Below are 27933 nucleotides of genomic sequence, written 5' to 3' on the forward strand. Positions count from 1 at the left end.
TGGAGACGTGTGAAATGTGATCTACAGTGAGAAAACCGCACGTTCTAGGTGTTGGTCTCAGCAGAAGCAATGTTGAAGTTAGAGCAAGCTCAGGTCAAATCCTACCTGGGCTATGAGACCTTGGTCAAGTAGTTAGCTTTGGGTTTTTCCTCTGTAAATAGGGGAAAGCAATATATACTTTACACAGTCTTTTTGAGAACTAGGTGAGATAATATATCCATAATACACATATTTATAATGCATACAATATATAGCATAGTATTTGGCATAGAGTAAGGACTCAATAAAAGCAGTATAAGAAGTATTATTTTCTTTTCCCTATCATTAAACTTTTATCTTCTTTCAATGCTTTTTTTTTTCTTATTTCAGCCTCTTAAAGGTATTATTGATGTGGTATTCCTTACCTCATTCTTTCTTGGCCCTCTATTTTAGAGGCTGCAAAGGCAATTGCTCCCTTCCCAGTTTTGCTTGCAATTCTGGGTGGCCATGTAACAGAGACAGAAAACTCTTGCGGGGTCTTCTGGACACAGATTTAAAGTCCTTATAAAAAGGAGCATAATTGCTGTTATAACCCTTTCTCTTCCTGCTGCCCCTTCTTCTGCTGAGAATACAAATATATTGTCTACAGCTATGGTATCTATCTCATGACCATCCAGGAAAGACCAGAAGCATCACAGAAATGTGGTTCTTACATTTCTGGGTGGCTGAACAAATGTTTGTAGACACCCATCTCTGGGCTTCTCATTATGTGAGAAAAAAAATGAATGCCTACTTGTTCTAGTCATTGTATGTTTTCTCTTACTGGCAGCTGAATGCATTCTTAATGGATACACGTGGTTTACCGTAGTCATAGAAGAACACATACTTACTAAAATGTTTATTGGTTAATATGTCCCCTATTGCAACAGCAACTGTATCAGAAAGAAGGAGGAAACAATGCTTACTGTAAAAGACGGAATTTGAAATAGCAACATTCTAAGCACAGGCAGCAGGGAGTAGGAAACTATCTTTGAGTGTATGGAGATGTTCAAGTTCTACCCATAAGTGAGGTCCTTTCCTACTTAAAGTATAATGTCAGCATTGTATATTGCAATTTAATAATATGAGCTGTGCTTTTTCTTTTTGATAAAGAAATCATTATCTGAAAAAAGGAGACGGTTTTAAAAGCTTTTTTTTTTTTAAATTATAGATAACTGGAAAAAATGTTAACTCAACAAGGGCTTAAAAATCATCAGCTAATCTGGAGAGATGAGGGCAATGTTTATTCCTTAAAGACTTCAAAATTTTGTATCAGCCCATGAATTTTATTAACACATAAAATATCCTTTCTACAACCAGACTAAAATATTTTCTACCCTAAATGAAGTCCTGCTTTTAGAAAATTTAGCAATTACATCATCTTAACCAAATATTTACTTATTTACATAAAGTTCTTCTCACCTTTTATATTATATGTGTATAATTATATAATGAACCCTGAAAAAGGCATTTTAAGTGAGTTTTATTCATTTGCTCGAAGAAAAAATCTGAAAGACTTTATCATGGCAAAATAGGAACGAGTAATTCTGAAATGCAAGTTGAAGGAGGCAAAACGTATTGAAGGTGGGAAGAGTTATGATGAGGCTGTCACCCTGGACTTCCCTTTGGAACATGGTTTCCCAAAATTCAACTGTTCAAATAATAATGGAATTATTTAAGTAATACTCCCTTGACCATATCCTCCCCATGTACTAACTGTACTATTTATCTTTTGTTTTTGTATTACAATATATCAAATCACTTTTTTTAACTAAAACTTGTTCTAAGCAATAATATCTGAAGTCCCAAGCTTTATGTAGTAGCTATAGTTAAAATAGATATGTTCCAACTCTTTCATACCTCTACTACATTTTACGAAATGCTTCTTTAGAAAAAAATGTAAAATCCTGCTATATATAACAGTTCTTGCTCATTTAAAAAAAATTTAGGGTAGGCAAGGTGTGGTGGCTCACACCTGTAATCCCAGCACTTCAGGAGGCCGAGGCAGGCAGATCATGAGGTCAGGAGATCAAGACTATCTTGGTCAACATGGTGAAACCCTGTCTCTACAAAAAATACAAAAATTAGCTGGGTGTGGTGGCATGCACCTGTAGTTCCAGTTACTCAGGAGGCTGAGGTAAGAGAATTGCTTGAACCCAAGAGGCAGAAGCTGCAGTCAGCCGAGATGGCACCACTGCACTCCAGCCGGGTGACAGAGTGAGACTCTGTCACAAAAAAAAAAAAAAAAAAAAAAAAAAAGGTAGCTATATATAAGTTAACTACTAATTTTTAAAAATTAGCTCAATTTTTAAATTATTTAATAATAGGCCAATCAGCTTGTTATTCCTAAAGATCTATTTTTGGGCAGAAGAGAAAGAATAAACAATGGTAAGATGGCCACATGATACTATAACAGAGTTCTATGACCTACAGAAAAATGAACTTGGAGACATAATTTGAACATTGATTAGGATGGGATTCTTGCAGCAAACAATTATCTAGTAGAAGAGGAAAAAATGGGAAAAATGCATCTAGAAGGTGAGTTGGGGCTAAAGATTGGACTGAAGATCAAAAGAGAAGATGAAAAGGATCAAGAATGGGGAAGAAGAGAAGAGAAGGTGAAGGTCTACTTTTTACCCTTCTGTCCACAAAGCTCTTAAAAGTTGTTCTTTAATAGGACAAATGTTCTACCCTTGAACCCCAAAACATTACAAAAAAAGAACATATTTTTCCAATTTGGAGGTACTCAGGCAGTACTCACATGGATTCTTATGGCATGTGGTCAAATAAGGCGTTCTAGAGACAAAGATCGCATTAAGAATTAGTTGGCGAGTTGCCATTGTTCTCAAACGTTTCAATTTCAAATCTCTTTCCCCTCTTAAACATCAGTGAAGACTTCAAAGAGGTTTTGTTTATATAAGTTGTTTTATAGCTATTAACAAATATTGAAGTAGATATTAAAACTGGGAGTTTAAAATATTAACTCATTAAAAATAACAATAAACTCATCATATGTCAAATTGAAATAATACCCTTTTATGAAAACAATATTTTCCAAAACAAAATAATAGTGAAAAGACTGGCAACATTTTATAGCATTGCAAATATATTTTAGAGATGAGTAGAGGACAGATAGATTCTCATTTGTGTTTCTGCATTCAGCCTGTTGTGAAATACTGTTTTGGTTGAAGTATATGAAGAAAATCTGGGCTCCCACAGATAAACTGTTGGAAAACTGAGGGATATTGTAATAGACTTTTCAGTTAAATGGGATAGTCTTTCCGATACTATACCAAAGCTCAAATAGTGTTTTCTTGAAAGTTAGATGCAATGTAAAATCATACACGGTATCAATGAGCTTTTTATATTCAATTACATTAAAACCCATTGGTCTGTCTTGCTATTTGAATGAATCTTTTACCCATAAGTGTTTTTTTGTTTTGTTTTGCTTTGTTTTGTTTTTGAGACAGAGTCTTTCATTCTGTCACTCAGGCTGGAATGCCGTGGTGTGACCTTGGCTCACTGCAACCTCTGCCTCCCAGGTTCAAGCGATTCTCATGCTTCAGCCTACCAAGTAGCTGGAATTACAGGTGTGTACCACCACACCAGCCAATGTGTGTGTGTGTGTGTGTGTGTGTGTGTGTGTGTGTGTGTGTGTGTGTTTTAGTAGAGATGGCTTTTCACCATGTTGGCCAGGCTGGTCTCAAACTGCTGGCCTCAAGCAATCCACCTGCCTTGGCCTCCCAAAGTGCTGCGATTATAAGCATGAGCCACTGCACCTGGCCCATAAGTAGTTTTATTTTTTTAAAATCATATATTGGTCATATCAAAAATGAATTCAGTGAGTTATGTTAATTTTCCCAATGTTTACACATTTCATCACACAACACATTAAAATCATATGACTTAATATTACTATTGATATCAAAAAAATCTTTAGGTATTAAGAAACTGTCCAGATTATGATGGTGGATTGAAATCTCAAATTTTATTACTGGCAAAAAACACTGTCAGTTGTTTTACTTAAAGTAACAGGTTCCCTCCATCTAAAACATATTTAAATTTGTCTGTGATTGTTTTTTCAAGTAAAAATGATATTCCATTTTTTTTACAAAGCTCACTTAGTTGGCAACTCGAATAGACAATTCCCTTCCCAGGAGACAACCACTGTCCTTCCTCATGCTGCCTAAGTGCTTTATGCATATTTACCATTTTATTGTATCAGATATTAAAAAATATGTGCCCGCAAAATTTAATAAAATTAACACTTTCTCTGGTTTTGTCAAGGAAAGTATTCCATGAAGTTGGCCGTTTTTAAGCAGGAAGTACATGGCCATGAGAGATACAATGATTACTAGTACAGTTTGGCACCATTGCTTTGGTTTGTGCTACAGTACCAGCAGTCTTCCTCATCATCACTTCTGCATCATTGTTGAAAATGTTAATACAGTAAGAAAAAAAGCATATAATACCTTGGCATTACTAGGAAAATCACCTTGCAGACTTCCAGGGGCATATGCTTTGAGAACCACTGCTCTAGTGAAGCAATGAATCTGCCAGTAGTGAATCTACTACCAGCAAGACAGTAGTCAGGAGGAGAGTGTAGGGTATGAACTTGGAGAACATGGCATGAGAATGTAATAGGCAGAAAATAGAACGTGGTACAGGGGCTTGCATGCCAAACTGAGGAGTTAGGCTTTCATTCAAAGAATGATGGGAAACCAACAAAGTGTTTTGCAAAGGAGTGACGTGGTTTAAGAACGTGCAGAATCAGGGAACAGAAATGAGTTCTGGGGGTGAGCGTAGAATCAGGAGAATGTTTCAGGCTTGCTGTGACATTTGAGAGGAGGGTCCTGCATAGCATCTAGAATCTCAGTTTTCAGAGACAGGGATAGCTGGGAAAAGAGGAAGGTGGTAGGGAGAAAAGGCGAGACACAGATAAGGAGGGCATTCAGGGTGAGGGTCCAAAATGGCCAGAGGAAAGGCAAAGGTGAGAAAATGTGTGGCCTTCTTGGAGGACACAGTAAGAATCTCTTTTGTCCATTTATAATCTAGACCCTGCTCCCTCGAAAAACAAGGATTAGAGGCAGCTGTCTGTATGAGTATACACAACAGAGGAGTCCAAAAATAAAGTCACAACTATTAGAAATGAAACAGCAGATAGTTTCGTTTGGCTGGAGCTTAGATTAAAAGACTAGAACAGCAACATATGAAATCACTAAATCACCACACACCATCTTGGGTCTTACAAAGTTTAATAGTGAACTTATCAGTAGCAATTATTTCCAGAGAAAAAGTTGAAAAAATTTGAATGCAGTCTAGGTACAGGTTATACGTGATGCTAATGTAACATTCACAAACTGTGACCATGAGCTTCACTGACACTGATTTAGATAAGAACCTTATCCTGTTCGCCGTGAACAGGGAGAGAAGGTACATGTGATTGGCAGTCATTTTTTTTTTTTTTTTTTTGAGACGGGGTTTCGCTCTTGTTACCCAGGCTGGAGTGCAATGGCACGATCTTGGCTCACCGCAACCTCCGCCCCCTGGGTTCAAGCAATTCTCCTGCCTCAGCCTCCCTAGTAGCTGGGACTACAGGCGTGCGCCACCATGCCCAGCTAATTTTTGTATTTTTAGTAGAGACGGGGTTTCACCATGTTGACCAGGATGGTCTCGATCTCTTGACCTCGTGATCCACCCGCCTCGGCCTCCCAAAGTGCTGGGATTACAGGCTTGAGCCACCGTGCCCGGCGGCAGTCATTTTTGAGGCTGCTGGGGGATGTGGAGGAATGTGGAGACCTTGGCTGGTTGTTCTAACAATTGCCATTCAGGATGCAGAAGAGCAGAGAGAAGAAACAAGAGTCTGAAGGTGAACTGGGAAATACAGAAAATACAAGTGCACATCCTAATGTAAACTAGGAACTTTAGTTAATAATAATGTATCTGCATTGGCTCATCAACTGCAACAAATACAGCACACTAATGCAAGGTGTTAATGATAAGGGAAATTGTGTTGGAGGTAGGGGGATAAGGAGTATATGAGAACTCTCTGTACTTTCTGCTCAATTTTTCTATAAGCCCCAAACTGCTCTAAAAGTAAAGTGTATTAATTAAGGAGACACACACATGTGCACACAAAGACCTTCTATAAAGGATCCAAATATAGCAGCACACATGATGCAGGCCTAAGCATGTCCAGGGAAGAACAGAAAATTCTATCACTCAAGCCTGTCCTGATATTCAGAAGCAGGAAAGAGTAAAAAGCCATCAGCACATCTGAGTTTCATCACCTGATGTCTTACAGCAATATGAGCTGGCTGAATTGTACAGAGATTTCAGAGACTTTTCTGCACCCGCAAATGAGTTCTGGCTTATTAAAATGATATTTATCATTGGCTCAATTCTCCCTCTGTGATTTTGTATTATTGATAATTTAAAGGCATCAGTGATTTGATTACTCTTGCTCCATCTGACAGAGAAATAGCTTTGGATCCTTTTGAAAGCAGTGGAGAGGCTGAACTTCCCTCACACTGAGTGACACCACTTGTCCTATCAATGGGCAAACAGTGTTTATTTCATGTATTGGTAAACATGTGGAGATACTTCATGGAATATTACTGAAATCACTTTGGAGATAGCCCCTTTTCCCCTTTATAGCATTTGATTGAAAGAAATGTCAAGAACATGTCTCTGTGGTTAATAGTAGTTCAAATTTTATTTTTTGGTAAATCCACTGTTTTTAGTAACTCCACTGATGCATTTTAAAGGTATTAATGCCATCTAAAAGTCTTTCTGTCTTTTCCCTTTACTTTTTTCACTTGGCAAAACCTTACTTGTCTATCAAAAATGTATTTCAGATCACTTTCTCTGATGGCCCCTCCGGCCCCTGAATGATACTTTTTTTTGTCTGAACTCCCTCATCCCTGACTCTTGGTATTTATTATATGGTTAATATAAAGCATAAACTTTAATGTCTGCCTTGCATCAGCATGAAGCTTGCAGAAAATATTGATGCCTATACACCCACCACAGACCCACTCACTCAGAATGGCTGGGAATAGAAACCCAGGTATGTACAAGTGTAGAAACTTTGAGCATTTCTGATATAAGCCAAAGTTGAGAGCCATTGCAAGAAACACCTGCTCAACAAACTGACCTATGGCATATTTTTATAAAGGATTAAAGGTATTTCCTATTCTTTTTAGTATGAGTTAAATATTCTGCAACTTCATGTGAAATAGAAACTAGATTTTTCTTTTTCAGAAAGAACCTTTATGTACTTTTTCTTTTTAAGATGGAGTCTTTCTCTGTCACCCAGTGGCATGATCTCTGTTCACTGCAACCTCTGCCTCCTGGGTTCAAGCAATTCTCCTGTCTCAGCTTCCTGAGTAGCTGGGAATATAGGCACATGCCACCATGCCTGGCTAATTTTTGTAGTTTTAGTAGAGACAGGGTTTTGCCATGTTGGCCAGGCTGGTCCAAAACTCCTGACCTCAGGTGATCCACCCACTGCGGCCTACCAAAGTGCTGGGATTATAGTAACCTCTTATGCTTTCTTGCCAGATGTTTTTGGAGCTGGTGCTTTCTGGGCTGAGTTTTTTCTGACCCTTCTGAGCTTCCAGAGGAGGTACTGCCTTCTGGCCTGTGGCTTTCTGGGCAGGAGCCTTCTGGGTTGCAGCCTTCTTGTCCGCAGTGGTCATCTTCTTTTTTTTTTTGCTGGAACTTAAGCAGCGGTGCTCTTAATAACAGGTGCTTTTTTTGGGAGAAGCTTTCAGGAGAGCTGCCTTTTGAAACTTCTTAACTTCATTCTTGATTATTCTGCTCCTCATTTTGCCTTCATGACTTTAAAATGATCAAAACCTGCCATCTTGGCTTTCCCTTCTCTGGCTTCAATCTTTTTGGCCTATTGTGTGTCTGCCCATTTTGTATTGTCTGCCTTCTGCCAGGCTTGTGGGACATGAGCCTTGGTGGGCACTGTGTGGAAACTTGAGGGTGAAGTCTGTGAGCTGCATGCATTTGAAAGGCATAGCCTATCTCCTTATTTGAGTGCAAGGTTCACCGACCAAAGGCCTGTTCTAATCAATAACACCTACAATTGTGATCAATTTTCCAGCATTAAGGCCCAAAGAAGATGTAGGCTATCTGGGCCAACCTCCATGAAACTCCTGAGCACCATGTCAGTGGCGTTCAATGAGAAGGAAACTAGGTTTTTCAATGCAGTTCTAGACTAAATGAGGACTCAGTAGATGGTACAGTGAAGCAGATTTAGGGGTAACATAAGGATGAAGTTCTGTTATTTGGAACTTTTTATAAATGAATTAGGTTGTCATCTGATGCAACCTAGAGTATGTGACTACTACAGCCCCTTGCGCATAGAGTTTATGGTACTTTGTGTCATAGGATTTTGTTCCTTTATGTTTCCCAGGCTGGTCTCAAACTCCTGGGCTCAGGTAATGCTCCTACCTTGGTTTCCCAGAATGCTGGGATTACAGGTGTGAGGCACTGTGTCTGACCCCAGGGGTATTTTCCAAATAGAAAAATTACTTAAAACCTGAAAATACAGCCTGGGCAACATAGCGAGTTTCCATACCTAAAAACTTTTTCAAAAAATTAACCAGGCATAGTGGTGCATGACTGTGTTCCCAGTTACACTGGAGAATGAGGTTTGGTGATTGCTTGAGCCCAGCAGCTTGAGGCTGCAGTGAACTATGATGGCACCACTGTACTCCAGCCTGGGTGACAGAGACCCATCTCAAAAAAAAAAAAAAAAAAAAAAAAGAATTAAACTTGAAAATAAAAATGAAAGATGAATGTGTCACCTAGTTTGTGATGAAGGGCATTGTTTAACAAGGCTGGAGAATGAGGTCCTCTCATTCTCCAGAAAAACTCTAAGTTTGTTTAACTTACTTTTTCTACTGATTAGGTCCAGACTCTAAGAAGCTAGAAGTTAACTTGTAGAATAGTGATAAATTATACATAATTTCTGTCTACTGGAAAAAAAGATAACCCCCCCAAATTATAGCATTATTGATCTAAAGAATATTAACCAATTTTGAATGTAACTCAGCAAACTTATTTTTGTATCCCTTTGCTGGCTGGCCATATAAATCTCTCATCCTTTATTGCACTTTGAACCGGCTTTTCCATTTTGCTAGTTCCTTCATTAATGAGTTAAATAAATCTTTGATAACAACTCATTAGATACTTATATGAGTCATGTTTTTAACTTTGTGAAAAATATACTTTGACAATATTTAAAGGACTTATTATAAGACTCGACAGTGAAGTGCTATCCAATAAGTGTTAGTCATTATCTATCTCTTAGGAGGACTCTGTATGTTTATTTTTTTAAAAGATGCTATTAGGGAACAATTTCCTTCATTATCTGTGTTTCTGGCTGCTCATATGAATGAGATCTATTCAGATAAGCAACCAACCTTGTGTGGCAGGAGGTGTACTTTTCTGGGGTAAAGGGAGACGTACCACTGTATTCACATAAAACATAACCAGGAGGCTTGTCCTAGGGCAGACTCCACACTCTGTCTCTCAAATAGTTGCTGCCCTGAAGGCTTACAGCAGACGAAGCCACCAGTCCTTTGCAGCTGAGTTGGCTGCTGCCAAATATAACAGCAGTGAATCCACCAGCAGGAACAACTTGAGGCTATGTCAGAGCACATCCTCCATGGATACACTCCCATTTAGAAATACAAAGGCCCTCCTACGCAAACGTCCTTTCAAAGAATAAGTGGATGTGAAGTTGGGTGTCAGAGAGTAGATACCAGTAGAGAAGAGTAGATACGCTGAGCTGAGTCAGCTTCTTGGGCTTCTGACACATCAGCAGGGAAGGAACAAGGACATATGTGACTCCCAGCATGGGCAACCAAGAATCCAGGAGCAGAAATGGACAGGGGAGCAACGTGGGACAAGTCTTCTTAAAAGAGAAAGTTAGGCTGGGTGCGGTGGCTCAAGCCTGTAATCTCAGCACTTTGGGAGGCTGAGGTGGGCAGACCACGAGGTCAAGAGATGGAGACCATCCTGGCCAAGATGGTGAAATCCCATCTCTACTTAAAAAAAAAAAAAAAAAAAAAAAAAAAAAAAAAAAAAAAATTAGCAAGTTAAATTCTGTCAGGAGGGACCAAAGGGCTAGAGAGAAAACTAATCCTGGGAGCGAGAACACACCCACAATTGTGTGTGTGGCATAGATGGCAGCTGAGGTGATCTCAGATGCCCCATGGAAGCCAGTACCCAAAGCCAAGCAGACTGCAAGATGGCAGGGGGGATACGAAAACTGCACATTCCAAATCTTTGCAACTCAAAGACCTCCTTTTGGAAGCTTGTCTCTTTGATTTAAAAAGTATAATAAAGGACCAGAGCAGGCCTTACAGACTTCACTTCGCTGAAATTCTTCATTTGTATTTGGTCCCCAGAACCCTCACAATTTGACTGAGATTTTTGAGTTCTAAGAAGCTTCTATGAAAAGCTAAGTATCAATTTCTAGTCATTCATTTCCTAATGTCTCCCGTTACACATGCTCAGTTGACATCTGCTCTACTGATAGACCTGGATATTTGGTGAAGAAGGACAGAGGCGTCATTCTGGAATGTTCGTTAAAAATATACAGGGAAAGGAGAAGATATCCAAGGGTGGGAGACAGAAAAGAAATACCAGAGAGGGGCGAAAAGACGTTTCGCCCTCTGTACTTACTGTTCAAATCAGCACTTACTGTTCAAATTTCTGAAGCCCTAATTCATCCATCTTTCCATCCATCCATCCATTCTTCCATCTGTTCATCCATCCATCCACTCATGAACCCATACACCCACCTGTTCGACTACTTATTAAGCATCACTATGTGCCACACACAGTTCTAAGCACTGAAAAGTCAGTGATAATTTAAAAAGCAATAAATCTTGCCCTTTTGGAACTATTATTCTAGTTGATGATCATGAGACCCAATGGATGATATGAGTCCACACCCAACACTTTACCTAATGCGTCATTAAAAGTAGTAAATTTGGACTCACACTTTTTTATGAAGACACCAAAGGGCAAAATGGGTTTATGACTCAAATTTGGCGATAAAGGATGGTCACATTTCTTTCTCTAAAAAGATGTACAGCATTTAAGGAGAAGAAATATTAGATTACATGGGTGCTAAACACTGGATCAGAGGAACGTGGCCTCAAAAATTATCTTTGGTGCATAAGCATAAGATTTTAGGAGTTTGCATATAGTCACTAGCATTTTTTTTTTTTTTTTTGAGATGAAGTCTTGTTCTGTCGCACAGGCCAGAGGGCAGTAGCCTGATCTCATCTCAGTGGGTTCAAACTCCATCTCCTGGGTTCAAACAATTCTTCTGCCTTAGTTTCTCAAGTAGCTGAGATTACAGGCACCTACCACCATGCCTGGCTAATTTTTATATTTTTAGTAGAGAATGTGGTTTCCCCATGTTGGCTAGGCTGGTCTTGAACTCCTGACCTCAGGTGATCCACCCACCTCGGCCACCCAAAGTGCTGGGATTATAGACATGAGCCATTGCACCTGCACTAGTCTAGCATTTTTTAATACAGCATCTTACATTCCTCCAGAAAACTATTATGGTTCCAGAAAGAAAACAAACACTAAAAATGTGTAGCTTTCCCCGCACAAAAGTGACCTAAGTGATCAGTCTGAGAGCTGGCAAGCAACGTCAGTGATGTGTGTTCTCTCCTTGTCCCAGTAAAAGGCAAATTCCATTTTCAAGCACAAGTGGGAAAGGTGCACCTCAAAATTTTTTTAAATCGCTAAGAACTACTATTGTTTCCTTCTACAGACCCAAGTTCTGAAAGACAACTTCCTAAAACTCTGTATGTATCGATGAATGATAAACAAAGATTATTTCTTATTTTTATTAAATGGAGCCTCAGATCAGCAGTAGCTCTACACGGGACTGACATAATTCCAGTTCTGATGTGTTAGTGGTCCTGGGAAAGCTGAGAGACAACAAATATACATCGGGGCTCCTGGGCTCTGGAACTAGACAACCACGTGGGACTTGAATTCTGGCTCAGCACTTATTAGTCGTGAGACCTTAGGCAATTTTTTAACCAGACACAATTACATAGTTAGGGGAGGCAAGTTAAAAAAGATACACGTGCAAGGCTATTTGTTAAAGTATTGCTTATAATAGCAAATGCCTATTGCTGGGGACTGGTTAAATAACAACTGTGCCACATGATCAAGTACTGTACAAATAAAAAAGGAGTGGAGAATAGCTTTAGATACTGGTATGGAATGACCTCCATTGCATATTGTTAATTTAAAAATATGAAGTGGAGAAATACATGTATAGCATGATGCTATTTATCTAAGAGAGAAGGAAAGAAATACAAATGCACATGTGTGAATGCACAAAAGCACACTTACATGGCCCCAGAAGAAATACCACACATCTACAACCATCTGATCTTTGACAAACCTGGCAAAGACAAGCAATGGGGAAAGGACTCCATGTTTAATAAATGGTGTTGGAAAAACTGGCTAGCAATGTGTAGAAAGCACTGGACCCCTACCTGTCACCTTACGCTAAAGTTACCTCCAGATGGATTAAAGATTTAAACATAAAACCTAACACCATAAAAACACTTGAAGAAAATATAGACAAAACCATCCAGGATACAGGCATAGGCAAGGACTTCATGACTAAAACACCAAAAGCAATGGCAATAAAAGCCAAGATAGACAAATGTGATCTAATTAAACTCCAGAGCTTCTGTACAGCAAAAGAAACCACAATTAGAATGAATCAGCAACCAACAGAATGGGAAAAAATTTTTGCAATCTACCCATCTGACAAAGGGCTAATATCCAGAGTCTACAAAGAACCAAAACAGATACACACACACACACACACACACACACACACACACACACACACAAAGAAAGAAACAAAAAACAAAAAACAACCCCATTCAAAAGTGGGCGAAGGAGATAAACAGACACTTTTCAAAAGAAGACATATTTGAGGCCAACAAATATAGGAAAAAATGCTTATCATCACTGGTCATTAGAGAAATGCAAATCAAAACCACATTGAGATACCATCTCAAGCCAGTTAGAATGGCGATCATTAAAAACATCTGGAGACAGATGCTGGAGAGGATGTGGAGAAATAGGAACACTTTTATACAGTTGGTGGGGGTGTAAATTAGTTCAACCATTATGGAAGACAGTGTGGAGATTTCTCAAGGATCTAGAAATAGAAATTCCATTTGACCCAGCAATCCAATTACTGGGTATATACCCAAAGAACTACAAATCATTCTACTATAAAGACATATGCACACGTATATTCATTGCAGCCCTGTGAACAATAGCAAAGACCTGGAACCAACCCAAAAGCCCATCAATGATAGACTGGACAAAGAAAATGTGATACATATACACTGTGAAATACTATGCAGCCATAAAAAACGATGAGTTTGTGTCCTTTGTAGGGACTTGGATGAATCTGGAAACCTTCATTCTCAGCAAACTGACACAAGAACAGAAAGCCAAACACTGCATGTTCTCACTCATAGGTGGGGTGTGGAACAACGAGAACACATGGACTCAGGAAGAGGAGCATCATACACTGGGGGCAGTTGTGGGGGGTAGGGGAGAGACAGAGGGGGGTGGGGAGGGAGGGGAGGGTGGGGAGGGAGGGGAGGGTGGGGACAAATGCTAGATATAGTATGCACCTAAAGTAAAATAAATAAATTTAAAAAATGGAAGACAAACTAAAGCTTAAAATGAAATGATGTCTAGAGTGTAACCTCTGAATACCATTTCCTATGAAACTTAACTAGGGTTCCTTGGAGCAATGGCCGATTTCCTGTCTTAAGCATGAAATGTACATGATGACCCTAATCTTACCAGAAACTAAAGAAGCTATCAAAGACTGATGGGATTCTGTTTAAAGGACGCAGGAACCAATTAAAGGAGGCTCTCACTGGCCACAGATGGTTTAAGAATGTATAATAACAATGACTGTATAGTATTGTTGTCAAATAAATCATAACATTACTCACAAAACAAAAAATACAAATGATAACCTTCCAAGGATGTTAAGGAACCAACCCATTATTTTCATAAGTGTCAAGCTTTTGTGTGTGTTTGTACATACCATATGAACTGCATCTCAGACTAAATAATTCATGAGAGAAACTTTCTCTTTATACACTTTTTCCAGCTAATACATGAAAAATAGAATGATAATCTTCACCCTGTTGCAACTCCCAAAAAAATAATGGATGAAGGCAATTGTCACTGATGGATATTAAGTCCCCAAAGAGAGAGAACTAGTTATTATATGTCTACTGATGGAAGTACAAATACTGCCTCTGAAGTATTCTTGTAGAGGAATGAAATATTAATGTGATAATCACTGAATCCTATTACCAATTTGTGGGGAATGGAGAGAACTATGTTAAATGATATCAAGGGGCATAGTCAGCAAAATCTAGATCATGGAAAACTCTCCTAGTATCTTCAAGAAAAAAATGCATGCAAAAAAAATAGGGAAAGAGAAATGCTGTAGATTAAAAGATACATAAGGGCTGTATCAATCAATTACAATGTATGTACCTCATTTGGAACCTGATTTGAATGAATGGACTAAAAAATATTTGTGAGGTCTTCAAGGAAGTCAAAAACTGACTGAATATTTAAGGACATTAAAGATTTACTGTCAGAGTTTCAGATATAATAATGGTATAGTGGGTTATGTTTGAAAAACAGATCTTTATATTTTGGAGATTCATATGATAATACCTATGGATATAATAATGTTATGTCTGAAATATGCTTTAAAATAATTCATTTCAGGGGCATGGGGAGCATAAATGAAACAGATTAATTATGAAGTGATCATTAATAAGCTGGATGATGGGTGGAGGGTTTGTCACACTAACCTCTACCTGTGTATATATTTATATATACATGTAAATGTATAAATATACACGCATACATGTGTGTATACATGTAAATATACACACATGTAGACACATATGTATATACATATATACATGTGTATGTTAACATATATACGCACATATGTGTGCATATATACATTTACATATGTATGTGTATATATTTATATATTTATATGTAAATATTTTATATATTTCCATATATACCTATGTATATATGTATACACACATATGTATATGTGTGTATATATATACATATATGCGTACATATATACACATATATATGTTTAATATTTTCATAATTTCGACTTTTAAAAAAGAGAGTGATCTAACTCTGGTGGGAGTAGTGAGGTCAAAGGCAGGGAATGCCAGTGACCAGGTCTATTTATAGCAAAGTAACTTTCCCACCATGATCATTCTTCTGCTCAACCTCCTAACACCATGAGTTTCACTTGCTTGTGTCATACTGCAAACATTTTTAAAAGCTGCTTTTTGAATGTCATGCACCTTGAGTCCTGCTTTAGCCATACAGCATTTTTGTTGTTGTTGATACCAAAGTAGCCTTCTTATAGAACTTCTTATAGAACTGTTACTCACCCAGTACCTAATGGTGAGATCTCTGGTCATTCCCAAGACTGAAAGAATGTAATTTGATACTGTTAGAGACACATCGGCTTCCCTGCTCCCATACCTGCTCAAGATGATTAAGTTGATGATAAGAAGGTAAACACAGTGAGCAGAAAAATGGCAAAATCAACACTTTTCTTATTTCTCAATGGCCATATTATGAGGTTAAAAACAAAGGTGAGTTCTTCAAATCTCTCAAGACAAGCCCTTCCCAGCATAAATAGAAAAAATATTTGATATATGGATCACCATCATTAACACTGAACCATGCCCTGTGCATAGTGTCTTGAGACGTCAGCTAATGATAGCTTGAAACCATCATAATTAATAACATAAAAATAAGAGTCTAGGACACAAAGAAAAACTCTTTTCACAAAAAAGGGGGGTGGTGGTCAGGTGCAGTGGCTCAAGCCTATAATTCCAGCACTTTGGGAGGCCAAAGCAGGCAGATCATTTGAGGCCAGGAGTTCAAAACCAGCCTGACCATCATGGTGAAACCCCATCTCTACTAAAAATACAAAAATTAGCCAGGCCTGATGGTACATGCCTGTAGTCCCAGATAATTAGGAGGCTGAGGCACGAGAATTGCCTGAACCTGAAAGGTGGAGGTTGCAGTGAGCTGAGATCATGGCACTGCACTCCAGCCTGGAGGACAGAGCAAGATACTGTCTTAAAATAAAATTAAAAAATAAAAAATAAAAATGAAGTTATTTTCTTGTTAACCATTAAAAAAAGGATGTTATAGAGAAAGCAATTTGAAAGTAGAAACTCTTTTTGGAAATGACTCTTTTAGTGTGTGATGTGAGGATGTACCCATATATTTGATGTGCCTATAAAAATCTCTAATGGTAATCCCAGCATTTTGAGAGGCTTAGGCAAGAGGATTGCTTAGGGTCAGGAGTTCAAGAGCAGCCAGGGCAACATAGCAATACTCCATCTCTAATAAATAAACAAATTAGCTAGGTATGGTGTCACATGCCTGTAGTCCCAGATACTTGGGAGGCTGAAGCAGGATAATGCCATGAACTCAGGAGTTTGAGGTTAAAGTGAGCTATGATCGTGCCACTGAACTTCAGCCTAGATGACAAGAGTGAGAACAAGTCCCTATAAAACACACACACACACACACACACACACACACACACACACACACACACACCCCTCCCTAAAATACTGTAAAGGAGCTTATAAACTTGATTAATCTGCTTTCAAATGTTTTTAACTAAGAGTTTTAGTACGTCTTAAATAAATTTTCTAAAAAAAATAGCTGCAACAGTTATTGAATTATAATAATAATAGATTGCCACAAGAAAAGCTAGCAATTTGCTAGCAGATTTTTTTTTAAAATCTTGGAGTAATTGATGGGTAGAACTGAAACACAGACATCTTGGTATTAAATGCACAGTAAGCAATGCCTATCTTTCATTTGAATCTAAGTATCTTTCTACAGTACTTTTTAAAGTTATGATCAAGTATTTTTTTAAAACCTCAAGCCAGGCACAGTGGCTCTCACCTGTAATGTCAGCACTTTGGGAGGCTGAGGCAGGTGGATCACTTGAGCTCAGGAGTTAGAGACCAGCCTGAACAACATCATGAAACCCTGTCTCTACCAAAAATACAAAAACTTAGCTGCACGTGGTTGCATGCACCTGTGGTCCCAGCTACTTAGGAGGCTGACACTGGAGGATCACTTGAGTCTGGGAGGCGGAGGTTGCAGTGAGCCAAGATTGCACCACTGCATTCCAGCCAGGGTAACAGAGCAAGACCATGTCTCACACACGCATGCAAAAAACCAAAAGCTTCAGAACTGCGCCTTTGAGTTCAGAAAGCCCGAAACAAAAATTTTCAAAAGTACTAAAGCACATTCAAGCATATTTTTGATAAAAATATTTTCTTTTCATGAGAGTAAAAACACTTTTATACCATTGATAAATATAATACAGCCAAAACATTATTTTTTTCTATGGTTCCTTTTAAATGTATACTTTTATCTGTATTTACCCAGGCATAGAATATTAGCATGACGCTTGTTACTAATGAGTATGAAGAAGAGGTGTCCTCAAAATGTTTTCCTGATAGGATATGTGTTCAAAATAGCTTGGAAACCATGGATATAGTGATTAGGGTCTGCATTTTGGAACTGGACTGCTTAAGTTTGAATTTTAAATCTATTGTGGTCTTGAGACAATATCTTTGCTTATGTAAGCCTCAGTTTGTCTGTAAAAGAGGTATATTATTAGTATCTGCAATTTATATGTTCTAAAGATTAAATGAGATAATGTGTGAAGTTGTAGCTGTCTTTGGCCTATGGTTAGAATACCAAAATGTTAGGTATTATCACCATAATATCATAATCATCTTCTTCCTTGTCATCATCATCATGATGAAATCAAGCTGTCTGATCATGATCATTTGCTTATGCTCTAACTATAATAATAAAATGTTCTCTTCAATGTGTCTTTAATGTGTTTCTTATAGTTGTGTAAAAAAGTCATATTTATTTTGACAGTTTTATTAAAGGTACAGCTGCTCAACTAGGTCAGGTGTCCCTCAAGGCCTGCTTGAATGATGTGATATGAACACAACACACAGTCAAATCTGAAATAACTGAAGGGCAGGCAGTGAATGCAATACCTTTTCTCATTAGAGACCTCCTTTAATTATTAAAGGAGGATCTTTTAAAGTACTTTTTAAAGTTATGATCAAGTATTTTTTTAAAACCTCAAGCCAGGTACAGTGGCTCACACCTGTAATGTCAGCACTTTGGGAGGCTGAGGCAGATGGATCACTTGAGCTCAGGAGTTAGAGACCAGCCTGAACATAAATGAAAGTACACAAATGAAAAATACATAAATGAAAAATAGTTATCAAAGTACATAAATGAAAAATAGTTCCCATTCACTAAATCAGGCAGGATGTAGGCCAAGAACTTCTCACCATATGTATTCCTCCCTCAATTCCCTCTAGGGTTCTGCATGTGTGGCTGAATCCTTAGGTTTTCTCAAATGAAAACCAAATGATTTAAATGGTATTTCTATTTCTAGATCCTTGAGGAACTGCCACACTGTCTTCCACAATGGCTGAACTAATTTACACTCCCACCAACAGTGTAAAAGCATTCCTATTTCTCCACATCCTCTCCAGCATCTGTTGTCTCCTGATTTTTTAATGATTGCCATTCTAACTGGCATGAGATGATATCTCAATGGGGTTTTGATCTGCATTTCTCTAATGACCAGTGATGATGAGCTTTTTTCATGTGTTTGTTGGCTGCATAAATGTCTTCTTTTAAGAGGTGTCTGTTCCTATCCTTTGTCCACTTTTTGATGGGATTGTTTGTATACCTATGTAACAAACCTGCACATTCTGTACATGTACCCCAGAACTTAAAGTATAATAATAATCATGAAAAAGAAAGAAAACCAACTGAGTTAAAAAGAGGTTGAGATAAGCATGCACTTTACTAGGAAATCGGTGACCTATGGAAAGTTACTCACTTCTCAATGTCTGGATCTTAAATAAGATTGTAAATAAGATCTTAAATGATCTCAAATAAGATCCATGCCTTCAAAAATAAGTGTGTTTTAAAGACCTACCAGAATGACTGTGGGACCCCACACAGCTGTATTTTTAAATTTTGCAAAGCTATTGTATGTGTACTTTAGTCCCTGTTTTAGCTTTTGATGTGATGGTATTACTTGTTGGTAGGGATTTCCTGCAGACAGGGTCTTTCCCAGATAATGGGATTATTAGTATATTTTCAATCAGATGACTTCTCTGTTTGAATAAACTGCCATCTTGCCCCTCTTTTTGTACTATACCAGAGAGCTAACAAATATGGGCAAAAGAAATCTCTCCTTATGAAGGAAAGCATGATTTCACTCATATGTTTTTCCAAGAGGATTTTAAAAGTAAACTCCACTGAACTTGAAATTTAAAAGAATAAGGGCTTGTTTCACTCAAGACTATGTTTCACTCATCTTAAACAGGACTGCAAAGAGGATGACGTTCCAATATTAATCTGGCTCCATATTCAATGCTGGTGATTTCAAAGGAATTCATTCAATGATCACAAAAAAATATGTTCTTCCTGATTTTTGCTGAGAGCAGAGATTAGTTTCTGAGCGATTGATTTTATTGGGCAGATTGTGTTGGTTCAAAGCATGGACTCTGGCATCAGATGGAACTGGTTTCTGGTCATATCTCTGCAGTTCCCAGTCATATGATCCTAGACAAATAAACTCAATTTCTAGGAAAAATAGTACCTACATTCATGGTTGAATTAAATGAGTTAATGTGTATAAACGCATAATGCCTGGTCAAAAAAAGGACTCATTATATGTAAACTTTCATCAGCATTTCATGATGACCATTTTTATCACCAGCACCATTTGCATGATTACCATGAAATAGTCTGACACTTTAAAGTGGAAATGGAGATGCCTGGGTTAAAGTTCCAGTTCCCACATTTTTCTGAATCTAGCATACCAGAAGCATTCACTGTGCAATTTGGTGTCTCTTTTTCTCCAAGCAGAAAATGGGCTCAATAAAACCTGCTGAAAGATTTCTCCAAGTGCTAAGCTCAGCAGCACCAACTGCACTAATATGTTAGAATTTGGAAGCAAATGTGAAGTCTGTAAAACAGAACTGTGGCAACATAAAGCTGACACATATTCATTCTCAGTCACTGGTGTTTATGACGTTCTGTATCAATGGCCACTATTCGAGCTAGGGTTGGTGCCAAGAGCTTTCTATCCACTATCCTATGGATTCTTCTTGACAATCCTGAGAAATAAGCACCACTATTACAAATGAGGAAACCAAGACTTGAGACTGAGGAATGTGTCCAAAGTCACACAGCCAGGATGGAAGAAGACTCCAAGCTCCAACCTAAAGCCAGTGTTCTTAATAAACCCATTATATAGTCCCCTCTTAAAGGGGAGTAGGAGGATGTGAGTCTAACCAGTACACTTAAAAGCATTTTACTGAAAATGGCAGGCCTGTTACTGGTTTTCATGAATTTAATAGTATGTTGCTCAGGCTACTTTGCCCCAGTGTGTTGTTCTTTGAGATTCAGTAAGTATCAACTGACAGCAAGCAAGAAAGAAATTTTACAAATATCCTGGCAAAAAAATGGGGAGGGGTGCAGAAGCCAGTTTCACAGTCACGTTCCAGAGATATTCAATGATAGAAGTAATCCATATGAGAATACAAAGAAACTAGCCGGAGTTTTTCAGAAGTTTTATGTTTCTTCTTAGACATAGTTTCAAATAAACCTATCAAAATATTGCAGTGTAGTGAGAATGTGAATAACTTCAAAGAAAGTAATAATTATAATTAACACGTATCAAGCCTCATTATGTGCCAGGCTCTAGGCCAAGTCCTTAACATATTTTTTCCTGCTCTCGTTCCATTTCACAAACTTTTATTGAGGGCCCACTATGCGTTTGGTCCTGTTCTAGGCTCTGTGAATACAGCCTTGAAGAAAAAAGCCATAGTCCATGCTCTCAGGGAGTTTACTTTTATATATTGTCTTTTAGATACATGAGTACATGCTTTTTGGAGGAAAATTTGAAAATTTGCATCAGAAGGCTTACAGTCCTTTAAAATATTTGATTTTTGATATTATCGTAATACAATGAAATAATGCTTCAGTCACTAGAAATGATTTAAAAGTTTATGAAATGATGCAGGAACATGTTCATAATACTGGAACAGAGCATGCAACATATATTTTTATAAATTATAGACACAGAAAAAATAAGAAAGCTACATAACCACAAACTTTATAGTAGTATCTCTGAAAAATTACATTGTAGGTGATTGAAATTTTATGCATTTTATTTTTTCTAAATCCCTCTGATAAGTACTACTGATACCAGATAAATTACCTTATAAATATTGTAGCTCTATTCATTTCTATGTCTGGCAATTTGTTCTGAATCTCACGTCTTTACATATATTTGTTTCTGAATCTAATGTCTCCATATATATTTTCAAAAGAGTGCAAAGAAATGGAAGTAAACAGTGCTATATTTCAGTGATTACTGTGTCATTTAGAGGCAAATAGTACAGTGGGGAGTCACAGAGCTAGATTCACACCAGTTCAGCAAATATCATTTTGCACCTAGGACCACCTTTAACTCCCAAGAACTTCAAATTACATCTCCTCTCTGAGCCTTCCTTTACCTATCTATAAAATGAAAGGATTGGAAAAGGTGATTTTTAAGGATATTATCCATATCAAAAGTTATTTTCCTTGCTCTGTTGACAATGACTATGGCTTCTAGACCCTTGGGCATTCATGGATGTCCAGTCCTTAACAAAGTTAAGGAGAAAAGTCATATTGCGACTCAAAGGGACCAGAGAGTGTCTATTTACAGATGTATCCTCATATGTTTACTGAGTCTAAATAGAACATTTTCAATAAAGTTCTGGTGCTTTCATCACTGTTGTGATAAAGCTGTGTTATTTTTAAAACAGTGACTTTTTTTTTTTCCCTCAAGCACATGTGTTGGCTCCTAAGCAAAAAAAAAAAAAAAAAAAAAAAAAAAAAAAAAAAAAAAAGGCATTTATCAATATTCTTTGTGCAATATTTCCCTTTCCTATCAAAGGTTAAGGTGACTTATATATGAATGGGACAAAACAAGAGGTGAGATAAAATTCCATGTAAATTAAATTAAATGAGATTCCAGTAAATTAAATGAGATATGAATGTAATTGGGAAACTTAAAGCAGATTTTTTTTCTATACTCACTGAATATTCTACAGTAGTATAGTCCAATAGGACTCTCTGGAATGGTAGAAGTACTCTATATCTGCACCGTCCAATATGATAGACAATAGCTACATGTAGTTAGTATTTGCAATGTGACTAGTATGAATGAAGAACTGAATTTAATTTCAATTAATTTAGATAGCCACCTGCGGCCAGTGACTACCACATTAGGCAGCTCAGGTTACAGCCTTGCTATACAGAATACGGCTCATGGACTAGCAGCATCAGCATTATCTGGGAATTATTAGAAATGCAGAATTGTTAGAAACGCAGAATCTCATTCCCTATTGTAACCTACTAAACCAGAATCTGCATTTTAACAAGATCTCCAGGTGATTCGTATAGAAACTTATGTATGAGAAGCAATGATCTAGAGAAGATTGCTCAAGTTTCCATTTCATTGCATCAGTCAATCAAGCACCAATTGATCTTTCAATAAGTCACCAGGTACCAGTATCTGCTCATGGAACCAGGCACTGAATGAGTCACAGCAGGCAAACAGAAAAGATACAGGAATAAGCACTATGCAGTTACAGCATGGTAGATAAGACAATGAGCTAGGGGTCAAGCTGTGCTGGCAATGCCCTTTCCTAAACATGTTACCACAGGCAAGCTAGTTTACCTCTCTGTTTTCCATCCTTTAAACAGAAACAATTCATGAAGATTAAATTATATAATGTACTTTAAGTGCTCAGCACATGCGTGGCATATAGCATGCACCCAATAAGTAGTCATTTTATGGTTGTTTTACTTATCAAGGCTCTTATAATGAAGCTGCAGGAGATTCACACCCTTAAACCAGCTGGACCCTTGCAGAAGATGAAGGTATTAACTACAGCCTATGCTGAAAAGATGCTGAATCTTTTGTGGCTTTGTTCTTTAGGAATGCTCCACTCTTTTTTTTTGAGACAGAGTCTCACTCTGTTGCCAGGCTGGAGTGCAGTGCAGTGCAGTGGCACGATCTTGGCTCACTGCAAGCTCCTCCTCCCAGTTTCAAGTGATTCTCCTGCCTCAGCCTCCCCAATAGCTGGGACTACAGGTGCCTGCCACCATATCTTGCTACTTTATTTATTTTTTTTTTTAGTAGAGATGGGGTTTCACCGTGTTGGCCAGGATGGTCTCGATCTCCTGACCTCGTGATCTGCCTGTCTTGGCTTCCCAGAGTGCTGGGATTACAGGACTCTTATCAAAATCAGCATGTAGGAAGATAAAGCACCTCATTATGGATATACTGTTCATTAAACAAAAGGTCAAAAGAGAATCAAGTCATGTGACTGATTGGGCTTAACCTTTTTTTTTTTTTTTTGAGATAGGGTCTTGCTCTGTTGCCCAGGGTGGAGTACAATAGTGTGATCACAGCTCACTGCAGCCTTGACTTCTCAGGCTCAAGCCATCCTCCCACCTCAGCCTCCTGAGTAGCTTGGACTACAGGCTAATTTTTAAATTATTCTGTAGAGATGGGGTCTTACTAAGTTACCAGGGCTAGTTTCAAACTCCTGGGCTCAAGTAATGCTCACGCTTCAGCTTCCCAGTGTTGGGATTACGGATGTGAGCCATTGTGTCTAGCCTTGTTTAACTTTTAAATGTCATGTCTTCTGCCACAGGACCTTGGTACATTCTCCTAATTAAAGCCCACATACTAATTCGTTTACTTAAAAAAATTCACTTTTTACCTTTTAGAGACAAAATATCACTCTGTCACCAAGGCTGGAGTGCAGTGGCACCATCATAGCTCATTATAACCTTGAACTCCTAGACTCAATCGATCCTCCTGCATCAGCTTCCCAGGGAGCTAGGACCATAAGTGCACATACTGGCTCAAACTGCCACCATGCCAGGCAATTTTTAAAAATTATTTTTTGTAGGGACAGGGTCTCACTATATTTCTCAGGCTGTTCTCAAACCCTTGTCCTCAGGTGATGCTCCTATCTTAGCTTCCCAAAGTGCTGGGATTACAGGCATAAGTCACTGCACAAATATTTATCGATAACATAGTTTTGGGAGAAGGTTTAAGCACAGATTCTACAACCAGTCTACCTGGATTGGAAATGGAAACCCAGTTCTGCCACCTAGTAGCACATTTTAAATCTTTCCTGTACCTTAGTCTCTTCATCCGTAAAATGGAAATAATGGTAACATCAACCTACATGGCTGGGTAAAGTTAAATGGGCTGACACATTTACTCAAGAGTGTCAGGTACTTGGCAGTTAAGTAAATATAAGCTAACAAGGCACCAGAAGTTAACAACAACAAAAACCATACATGCACCTTTAAAGAAACCACAGTAATGAATGATCTTTTAAAAAAAACAAATGACCTTTTTAAAAAAATGAATGGCCTTTTAAAAAACTGCATAAAGACTGTCAGCATAAGAAGTGTTTGGAAGTACTTTTCTTTTCAAATTAGTAGTATTCCTACTTTGCTCAGCTTTCAGACCAAATACTGCAATAACTTATGAATGTCAAGTGACAACAAGTATTTACTATGCTTGTAAAATGTTAAGAAACAAAATTTAATATGATACAGAATGTGGTATCACTATTTATCTAAAATACGGTCCTTTTGGTATTCTCTGTAACTGGGTCTTCTTCAAAGGAATTCAAAACAGACCTGAATTATACAGAATCCGTTTCAGTGATGCTGTTGACCAAATTTATCCATGAACTGAATTTAAAATTGTGGAAGAGTTTAGAGGAAAACATTCAGCATTTGAGCTAATATGTACAGCAGATCACTCCATTAAGCATCATTTCTCATTTTGCAGCATCACCGTTATACCAGAATGTGGACCTTTTGATATAAACCATTGCTGGAAAATGACTGTACCAAGCCAAGTAACTGGGTCCTTTCCTCTGACTCATCCTGACCTCAGCTACAGAAAACCAGTTATCTCCTATTGATCAGGGTTGGGGTTATTTTTGGAGGGTAGTTAATCTGTTTTTTAAGAGAACTAATAGTTATATTCATGGGATTTCAGACAAATTTTTTTTTTAAAATTGAAACCATCCTGAGCATATGGTATGTGTGTATGCATGTGTTTAAGTGTGTGTGTGCACGTACGCTGTGTGTGCATGCATGCACATTTGTTTGATGATTTTGTTCCTCAAAATCACTGTTATATACTGTGGGAAAGCCTTAGAAGAGAAAGAGCTCCAATTAACATGCAATGTGTTGTTGGTGCCTGTGGAATTCCCTGGGGTGCCCTAGAGACGAGAAGTCCAGGCAAAACTACAGATCCTTGCGCTTCCAACTCAGTTATCACCCACCCTCTCAACTGAACAAGCAAACAAATAAAAAGTACAATCAAAATCTGCCAAGATACACGTGTAAATAAATGCACTAGTGGAATCCAGTGATAACTCTAATTTAAATAAAATATGATGGAGTGATGAGTAACAGCTTGGGCTGTAAAAATCAGTCTGGGTTCAATTTCCAGCTCTGCCATTAACTACTAACCATGAAACCTTGGCACATGACATAAAGCCCCTGAAGTTTGCTTGTGTGTAGAATGTAAGTAACAACTGTGTCAACTAGATACATTTGTTGTAATAATTAAATAAGCAGTGGCAGAAGCTTGCATTTACGTCAGCATGTATGAAGTGCTTCTTTACCCTAGTCACTCCTCACAGTGGTCTACAGGACATGCAGTTACCTCCCCTCTCTCCATCTCCACCATACAGATGAGGATATAAATGCTCATCTATTAGTAAGTTGCAGAAACATAACAGAGCTGGTCAGTGCAGCAGGTAGTATTTGAACTTAGGAGGCTAGACTCCAGAGCCCACATGTACACTGTTCTGCGTGAAATGTTTGATACAGTCACAGGTATTTAGTAAATAATCATTTATATTAGCTATTGTTATTATTACATCTATGGTAGATAGTAACGACAAATATAACAAAAACTCTTGCTAACAGCTCTCATTCCACCATCCTTTTTCCCTAAGGATGGGAGAGCCCTGCTGATACATTTCTGTGGGCTAGAGGATCTGTTGTTCGTGTTTACAAGACAGAGGCAAGGTGCTTAAAAAAAATAATCAAGAGCTCTTTTTGATGAATATTCTGGTCTCAGTAATTTAGGTAAAGAATTTTCCAGAATCTAATTTCTCCCTTCTCTTGCACATCAGTTCAGAGAATGTGGATGCCAGTAATTATCCTGTAGCAGGCTCTCATTCAAATCACCATCTCTTTGCCAAAGCGCTATGGGTTCTCAGGGGGCCTTTCTCTGCAGGCTGCTGAGTACTTTTGGTCTCAGAGCTACCCACAGCCACTCTTATGTTTACTGACATGTTCCTAAGAACTCAGAGTCTCCATCTCTCTTGAAGGAAAATGGCCATATAATTAAAGATTTCTGGCCGGGCGCTGTGGCTCAAGCCTGTAATCCCAGCACTTTGGGAGGCCGAGGTGGGTGGATCACGAGGTCAAGAGATCGAGACCATCCTGGTCAACATGGTGAAACCCCGTCTCTACTAAAAATACAAAAAAAAAAATCAGCTGGGCATGGTGGCGTGTGCCTGTAATCCCAGCTACTCAGGAGGCTGAGGCAGGAGAATTGCCTGAACCCAGGAGGCGGAGGTTGCGGTGAGCCGAGATTGCGCCATTGCACTCCAGCCTGGGTAACAAGAGCGAAACTCCGTCTCAAAAAAAAAAAAAAAAGATTTCTATATACTCATAAACATCCTCTTCCTCAAAATCTTGAACTCTGTCTCACTGCAGGGCCTTTGCCCACACTAGAATGCTTTCCCACCAGCTCTTGGCAAAACCTTCTCACCCTTCTAGTATCATTTTCGAAATTACCATCTCCAAGAGCCTTGCTGTGATCATCTAATCTAAACCTCTTCATACAACCCTTTCATCACCTTCACCTTTTCTATTTCCTTATAGTACTTACCATTAAAAATATACTCTTGTTAGCATATACCCTAGATATAAGCTCCATGAGGTAGGGCTCTTGTTTTTCTTGTTCATCACTGCACATTCTATCTTAGCATGTGATCCTTGATAAACATTAAATCAACAAATATATAAATTAGCTCCTCCTTACATTAGCTAGATTCTTCAGGCTTTTCTTGTTTTCTAAGGCATGCATATATATATATATATATATATATATATATATATATATATATACATATAATTTTTTTGAGACAGAGTTTCACTCTTGTTGCCCAGGCTGGAGTGCAATGGCACAATCTCGGCCCACTGTGACCTCCGCCTCTTGGGTACAAGTGATTCTCCTGCCTCAGCCTTCTGAGTAACTGGGACTACAGGCATGCACCATCACACTGGGCTAATTTTTTAAATTTTTAGCAGAGATGGGGTTTCTCCATGTTGGTCAGGCTGGTCTTGAACTCCCAACCTCAGGTAATCTGCCAGCCTCAGCCTCCCAAAGCGCTTGGATTACAGGTGTGAGCCACCACGCCCAGTCTAAGGATTGTATTTTTAAGGTCCATCCTACTTTACCAACTTTCTGTTTCAGGTTCTTCTTCATAGGTCCTCATTCATTCATTCAACAAATATTCATTGAATGCTCACAGAGTGCCAGACACTGGGGCTCAAAGA

General features: G+C 38.3%; 1 protein-coding gene and 1 pseudogene across 15 annotated transcripts in view; both read right to left on the bottom strand.

Annotated features, from left to right (window-relative positions):
- CADPS (calcium dependent secretion activator) overlaps window positions 1-27933 on the bottom strand; it is a 473986-nt gene that overhangs the window by 368907 nt on the left and 77146 nt on the right. The gene's annotated exons all lie outside the window — the stretch shown is intronic.
- Window positions 5477-27349, bottom strand: LOC104653253 (large ribosomal subunit protein eL14-like; annotated as a pseudogene).

The sequence above is a fragment of the Saimiri boliviensis genome, chromosome 8 (genome assembly GCF_048565385.1).
Source record: "Saimiri boliviensis isolate mSaiBol1 chromosome 8, mSaiBol1.pri, whole genome shotgun sequence".
Classification (NCBI taxonomy): Eukaryota; Metazoa; Chordata; class Mammalia; order Primates; family Cebidae; genus Saimiri; species Saimiri boliviensis.